The following is an 8,475-nucleotide window of genomic DNA, read 5'->3' on the forward strand; positions in this document are numbered from 1 at the left end:
ATGAGGGTTCACTGTAATCAAGCAAGTCGGAGACCTAGCATGATCACAGATTCACCTCCACTCCTTATGTTCCCATGAACCCGGGTATAGGGCCCTTTTTCACTCACAGTGTGTGCAAATAGTGTTAGTGTTTGTATGCATCAAATGAATAAATATTTACCTCATGCATACATTCTAAAACACACTAAAAGCAACAAATAGTTTATATACACAAGAACATAAAACAAATAAAGGGAAACCAACAAAGGAGAAAGTCATGATAAAACATTGCACAAGATTAAATGGCCTAACTCTCTAAAAAACAGTCCCCAGTGGAGTCGCCAACTGTCGCAACCTACCCTTCGGCGGGAGGGCGACGCGAGACTCGCGGGATGCGTGTTCCACGAAAGGAATACGCGCGGAGTCACCACCAACGTTTATTTGAGAAAAATGTCGGAAAAACCGGAAAAGACGCGATCTACGAACTTTTAAGTGAAAGGTTCGGGAGTTGTATTTACGCACGGGGAAGGTATTAGCACCCCACACGTCCGTCCCAAGGGACGACAGCCTTTAATCGAATGTGCAAACATGACTTTGATTTTTACGTTCCCTTTTATGTCCTTATATCCTTTATACCCTTTTTATATTTTTCCTTTTTTGTGGTCGACAAGGGTGTTTCCCTTTGCTCCTACGTATTCCTCAATTTGCGATGAGAAAATCAGACCTACGTAGTTCTTTCTTATCAAGTGATTCTTTTTTACTTAAGTGGTGATCATTTTAAGGCGTTGGACCTTAAAAATGATCCATTTCACTTAGTGAGAAATTGAAATGACAAACTTCAAAAGCCTATTTTTGTGGACGAGCTTGACTAGGCGAGTTGATTTTAGCCTTAGTTTCACTTTAGTTATTAATCAATTCGATTAAGAATGAGAAATCCCAAAGAGAAAACGTCCGATTGATTTTCCGCTTTATTTGGCTAAAAGATGTTTTTTTTTATTATTATATTATTTTTTACCTCTTTTTGATTTCCGACGTGGTTACGGCACGACCGAACGGTCGGAATTTATTTTAACCGAAGTCAACGGATAATACAATTCAAACGTTCGGTGGAAATTGATTTTATTTTTAAGTTAAACGAGAAATGACTTAAGTAAAATGGCTTAAGCACGTCAAAAGGGGTATAAAAAGTAAACAAAACGAGAATAAAAATGCACGAAACACAATGTGGACCACTACGGGTACATAGAATGAATCGAAAAGCTTGGTTCGAGGTACTTACCCGTTGAAGATCGAAGAACGATGAAGAACGAATGAAGAACGTCGAAGAACGGTTGAAACCTTTGCGAAATTCTTCACGGAAAACGTTATGGAAACGTTTCGGAAGTGCCTCGGCTTAGATTTTCTTCACGGAAACAATTTTTCCAAGCAAATTCGAAAGAGAGAAAAGTGCCTAAGGGGCTGAACCCTTTTCTTCTTCACTTCCTCCCCTATTTATAGCAAAATAGGGGAGGTGGTTGCCGCCCAGCTCACCCAGGCGAGCCAGGTTGCTTCCTCCAGAAGCAACAGCCTTCTGGAGGAATATTCTGGAGGGCCCAAGTGGGCTTGGGTGCTATTTGCACCCCCATTTTTACTAAGTACACCCCCCTCTGCTGTTTTTTTGGTGATTCTTTTTTCGTAAAGTTACGGAAACTTACGAATTTCGTAACGATACTTGTTTTCTTTCCGTAATGTTACAGAACCTTGCGGATTACATAATCATCCCCCTTTTGACTTACGGAATGTTACGGAACCTCACTTAATTATGCAACGATGCTTCCATTTGATTTCCGGTGTGTCACGGAAACTTACGGATTGTGCATCAATATTTTTTTGTTTTTTTCGTTATGTCCTGGAATTTCACAAATTGCCTAATGATGGATGCCAAGCACCTCACAAGGACCAAAGAAAGGTCGCATGTCATCAAGCAAAGGTCCCCGGACGAAATTAGGGTATGACAGCATATTTGAGGGTTGCTGGTAAGGGCTTCAACTCTGGTGTGGGTGGTGGCTGAACAGTGGGAGGAACCAGGGTAGGAGAAGAGTTGGAAGTTTTGTCTCTTTACTAAAGCATGTTCGCATTTTAGCGAAGAAAACACCGAGACTATTTCTAGTCTCACAAGTTATCTGGAACTACGTAGGTCTGAGTTCCTCATTGAGGATACGTAGGAGCAAGAGCCTTGCTTTTGTCGGCCGACCCACAATCTCTGTCATACTGAACCTGAGGTCATGTGACATGCGGAGACAAATTATGGTCATTCCCCACACCCTTTTGCCATTCAGGCACAGTTGTGTCCGATGGCACGCAGAGACAAATTATGGTCATTCTGCGCCCTTTTGTCATCCAGAGGAGGCGGGCCCGATGACATGCAGAGACAAATTATGGTCATTCCGCACACCTTTTTGCCATTCAGACACAGTTGTGTCCGATGGCACGTAGAGACAAATTATGGTCATTCTACACCCTTTTGTCATCCAGAGGCGGCGGGCCCGATGACATGCGGAGACAAATTATGGTCATTCCGCACACCTTTTTGCCATTCAGACACAGTTGTGTCCGATGGCACGCAGAGACAAATTATGGTCATTCTGCGCCCTTTTGTCATCCAGAGGCGCGGGCCCGATGATATGCGGAGACAAATTATGGTCATTACGCACACCTTTTTGCCATTCAGACACAGTTGTGTCTGATGGCACGCAGAGACAAATTATGGTCATTCTGCGCCCTTTTGTCATCCAGAGGCTGCGGACCCGATGACATGCGTAGACAAATTATGGTCATTCTGGACACCTTTTTTCCATTCAGACACAGTTGTGTCCGATGGCACGCAGAGACAAATTATGGTCATTCTACGTCCTTTTGTCATCCAGAGGCGGCGGGCCCGATGACATGCGGAGACAAATTATGGTCATTCCGCACACCTTTTTGCCATTCAGACACAGTTGTGTCCGATGGCACGCAGAGACAAATTATGGTCATTCTGCGCCCTTTTGTCATCCAGAGGCTGCGGGCCCAATGACATGCGGACACAAATTATGGTCATTCCGCACACCTTTTTTCCATTCAGACACCGTTGTGTCCGATGGGACGCAGAGACAAATTATGGTCATTCTGCGCCCCTTTGTCATCCAGAGGCGGCGGGCCCGATGACATGCGGAGACAAATTATGGTCATTCCGCACACCTTTTTGCCATTCAGACACAGTTGTGTCCGATGGCACGCAGAGACAAATTATGGTCATTCCGCACACCTTTTTGCCATTCAGACACAGTTGTGTTCGATGGCACGTAGAGACAAATTATGGTCATTCTACGCCCTTTTGTCATCCAGAGGCGGCGGGCCCGATGACATGCGGAGACAAATTATGGTCATTCCGCACACCTTTTTGCCATTCAGACACAGTTGTGTCCGATGGCACGCAGAGACAAATTATGGTCAGTTTGCGCCCTTTTGTCATCTAGAGGCGGCGGGCCCGATGACATGCGGAGATAAATTATGGTCATTCCACACACCTTTTTGGCATTCAGACACAGTTGTATCCGATGGCACGCAGAGACAAATTATGGTCATTCTACGCCCTTTTGTCATCTAGAGGCGGCGGGCCCGATGACATGCGGACACAAATTATGGTCATTCCGCACACCTTTTTGCCATTCAGACACAGTTGTGTCCGATGGCACGCAGAGACAAATTATGGTCATTCTGCGCCCTTTTGTCATCCAGAGGCGGCGGGCCCGATGACATGCGGAGACAAATTATGGTCATTCCGCACACCTTTTTGCCATTCAGACACAGTTGTGTCCGATGGCACGCAGAGACAAATTATGGTCATTCTGCGCCCTTTTGTCATCCAGAGGCGGCAGGCCCGATGACATGCGGAGACAAATTATGGTCATTCCGCACACATATTTGCCATTCAGACACAGTTGTGTCCGATGGCACGCAGAGACAAATTATGGTCATTCTCCGCCCTTTTGTCATCCAGAGGTGGCGGGCTCGATGACATGCGGAGACAAATTATGGTCATTCTGCACACCTTTTTGCCATTCAGACACAGTTGTGTCCGATGGCACGCAGAGACAAATTATGGTCATTCTGCGCCCTTCGTCAATCGCGGTCGACAAGCCTGTTGACACGCGGAGATTTACGTCATCTTCCGCGCTCACAAGATCTGTCATACTGACATTTGAGTCACGCTGACTGGCGGAAATACCCGAGTGGTTATCCGTATAAACATTCTTTTGCTATCTGTAAGACAGAACGCTTGATAGCATGCAGAGACTGACATCGTCTTCTGCACCTTTTGTTCCCCCGGGGACATCAAGTCATTTACATGCGGAGGTATTTTATGGTCACCCGCGACTCTCGTCAACCGAGAGGAACGAAATTAGTGTCTTATCTTTACTTCCCTTTTATCTCCAATAAAAGACAAGTAAAGAGGGGCAACTGTCATACCCTAATTTCGTCCGGGGACATTTGCTTGATGACATGCAACTTTTGTTTGGTCCTCGTGAGGTGCTTGGCACCCATCATTAGGCAATTTGTGAAATTCCGGGACATGCCGGAAAACAAAAGAAAATATTGATGCACAATCCGTAAGGTTCCGTGACACACCGAAAATCAAATGGAAGCATCGTTGCACAATTAGTGAGGTTCCGTAACATTCCGTAAGTCAAAAAAAGGGATGATTATGTAATCCGCAAGGTTCCGTAACATTACGGAAAGAAAACAAGTATCGTTACGAAATTCGTAAGTTTCCGTAACTTTACGAAAAAAGAATCACCAAAAAAGGCAGGGGGTGTACTTAGTAAAAATGGGGGTGCAAATAGCAACCAGGCCTACTTGGGCCCTCCAGAAGATTCCTCCAGAAGGCTGTTGCTTCTGGAGGAAGCAACCTTGCTCGCCTGGGCGAGCTGGGTGGCAAGCTTCTCCCCCAATTTTCTATAAATAGGGGGAGAAGTGAAGTAGAAAAGGGTTCAGCCCCTTTGGCACTTCTCTCTCTTTCGAATTTGCTTAGGAAAATTGTTTATGTGAAGAAAATCCAAGCCGAGGCACTTCCGTAACGTTTCCGTAACATTTCCGTGAGTGATTTCGCGAAGGTTTTCGACCGTTCTTCGACGTTCTTCATTCGTTCTTCAGTCTTCAACGGGTAAGTACCTCAAACCAAGCTTTTCAATTCATTCTATGTACCCGTGGTGGTCCACATTTGGTTTCATGTATTTTTATTCTCGTTTCATTCACTTTTTATACCCCCTTTTGACATGCTTAAGCCATTTTATTTAAGTCATTTCTCGCTTAACCTAAAAATAAAATAAATTTCCACCGATCGTTTGAATTGTATTATCCGTTAACTTTGGTTGAAATGAATTCCGACCGATCGGTCGTGCCGCAACCACGTTGGAAACCAAAAAAAGAAGTAAATAATAATATAATAATAAAAAAATACCCCTTTAGTAAAATAAAGCGAAAAATCAATTGGACGTTTTCTCTTTGGGATTTCTCATTCTTAATCGAATTGACTAATAACTAAAGTGAAACTAAGGCTAAAATCAACTCGCCTAGTCAAGCTCGTCCACAAAAATAGGTTTTTGGAAGTTTATCATTTCAATTTCTTACTAAGTAAAATGGATCATTTTTAAGGTCCAACGCCTTAAAATGATCACCTTTCAAGTAAAAAAGAATCACTTGATTCACACATAAGAAAGAACTACGTAGGTCTGATTTCCTCATCGCAATTGAGGAATACGTAGGAGCACAGGGAAACACCCTTGTCGACCACAAAAAGAGAAAAAATATAAAAAGGGTATAAAGGATATAAAGACATAAAAAGGGAACGTAAAAATCAAAGTCATGTTTGCACATTCGATTAAAGGCTGCCGTCCCTTGGGACGGACATGTGGGGTGCTAATACCTTCCCCGTGCGTAAATACAACTCCTGAGCCTTTTACTTAAAAGTTCGTAGATCGCGTCTTTTCTGGTTTTTCCGACGTTTTCCTCAAATAAACGTTGGTGGCGACTCCGCGCGTATTCCTTTCGTGGAACACGCATCCCGCGAGTCACGCGTCGCCCTCCCGCCGAAGGGTAGGTTGCGACACATGTGAATTAGGAAGCATCAACAAGAATCAAGCCAAGGCTATTGTGCAAGCAATCAATAGGGCAAAACACACCAAATGATTATGATGATGGATGGCTCAAATTCTCACAAAGGTAAACTCATCACTTTCAAATTGAGCTTTCAAAACTATCATGACATGTAGAGGAGAATCAAGGATTTCAAGTCACAAAATGTCAAGAACTTTTATTTTCAAAACAATTACCCATTTCTTGAACATATCCTATAATTCAAAGAAAAACATGCAAAGTCGTACATGCACACAAAATTGACCCAAAATATTAAACTAAAAATCCGACGAAACTAACAACATTAACAAATTAACACAACTAACAAATTAACAAAACCAACAAAACTAGCAAAACCAAAGAACACTCCCCCCCCCCCATACTTAAACAACACATTGTCCTCAATGTAGCACAATTAAAAGATTAAAAACAATTAAATCATGAAATAGAATCGGACAAGTGTAATAAAAGCAAAGAAGGAGATAGGAAAAGAAAAACTCCCTAAGTCATGGTGGAGGAAGAGTAGGGTGGAGTAAGGAAGTCTCTTCCACCACTACGTCCACTAAAGAAAGGTTCGTGAGGAATGGCTTAAGTCGATGTCCGTTGACCTTGAAGCTCTTGTTTGTGGAGTCGCTTTTGATCTCAACTGTACCATAAGGAAAAACATTAGTAACAACAGAAGGACCAATCCACTTAGACCTCAACTTACCACTCATGAGTCCAAGCCTAGAATTATACAATAACACTTTTTGCCCAACCATGAAGTCCTTCTTAACTATCATGCTATCATGGAACTTCTTGGTCTTTTCTTTGTAGAACTTGGCATTCTCGTAGGCTTCTAGGCGGATTTCATCTAACTCACTCAGTTGCAACTTTCTTTCCTCACCAGCTTGATCCATAGAGAAGTTGGAAGTCTTCACTGCCCAGTAAGCTTTGTGCTCAATTTCCACTGGAAGATGACATGCCTTTCCAAAGACAACCTGATAAGGAGACATTCCTATGGGTGCTTCGTAGGCAGTCCGATGTGCCCAGAGAGCATCATCAAGCCTGGTACTCCAATCTTTCCTGCTTGGCTGCACAATCTTCTCTAAAATTCTCTTGATTTCCCGGTTAGAAATTTCAGCCTGTCCATTGGTCTAGGGGTGGTATGGTGTGGATACCCTGTGTACCACCCCGTACTTTTTAAGCAGGGCATGCATTATCCTATTGCAAAAATGGGTTCCTTGATCACTAACAATTGCTTTAGGTACTCCAAACCTGCAAAACAGATTAGACCTGACAAAGTCTGCAACAACTTTAGCATCATTAGTTCTAGTAGGTTTGGCTTCCACCCATTTTGAAACATAGTCAACTGCAAGGAGAATGTAAACATAACCAAAAGAGACAGGAAAAGGGCCCATGAAATCTATACCCCAGACATCAAACACCTCACAGAATAGGATAGGTTGCTGAGGCATTTGTTGTCGCCATGTAAGTGTATTTCCTGCTCTCTGACACTGCTCACAAGTGCTGCAGATCTTCCACGCATCTTTAAAGATGGTGGGCCAATAAAAACAACAATCAAGCACTTTGCGAGCTGTCCTTTGAACACCCAGATGACCTCTCGGTGCGGAAGAATGATAGAACTGCATGACTGAGTCAGTCTCATGATCTGGAATGCATCGTCTAATTACCTGATCACTGCACAATTTCCATAAGTAGGGGTCATCCCAAATAAAATGCTTAGCATCACTTTTAATTTTATCTTTTTGGGCCTTAGATGCTAAGGGAGGAAAAACAGAGGCAACTAAATAATTGACAATGTTGGCAAACCAGGGAGTAGAAAGAGAGTCAGAAATACTATACAGTATATACAAATGATCATCCGGGAAATCATCCCGAATGGGTGAATCCGCATTTGATACACTTTCGATCCGACTTAAATGATCAGCAACTAGATTTTGTGCTGCGCTCCTATCACGGATCTCCAAGTCAAACTCTTGGAGCTAGAGCATCCATCGGATCAACCTAGGCTTAGAATCAGCCTTCTTCAACAAGTACTTTAGAGCTGCATGGTCAGTATAAACAATAATGCGGGTACCAAGCAAATAAGATCGAAATTTTTCAAGAGCAAAAACTATGGCTAGAAGCTCTTTCTCAGTAGTAGTATAATTCGCTTGGCCAGCATCTAAAGTCCTAGAAGCATAATATATCACCCTGGGCAATTTATCAATTTTCTGAGCAAGGATAGCCCCCAATGCATAATTTGATGCATCACACATAAGCTCAAAAGGGGTTGTCCAATCGGATGCCTGGATGATGGGGGTGGTAGTCAGCGCTCTTTTGAGGCAATCAAAAGCC

At 43.2% G+C, this 8,475-nt stretch overlaps 1 pseudogene; it reads right to left on the reverse strand.

Moving 5' to 3' along the window:
• Positions 1-8,150, reverse strand: part of LOC113000116 (uncharacterized) — a 165,966-nt pseudogene extending 157,816 nt beyond the window's left edge.
• Between the last annotated feature and the right edge of the window lie 325 nt (positions 8,151-8,475).

The sequence above is a fragment of the Glycine max genome, chromosome 18, assembly GCF_000004515.6.
Source record: "Glycine max cultivar Williams 82 chromosome 18, Glycine_max_v4.0, whole genome shotgun sequence".
NCBI lineage: Eukaryota > Viridiplantae > Streptophyta > Magnoliopsida > Fabales > Fabaceae > Glycine > Glycine max.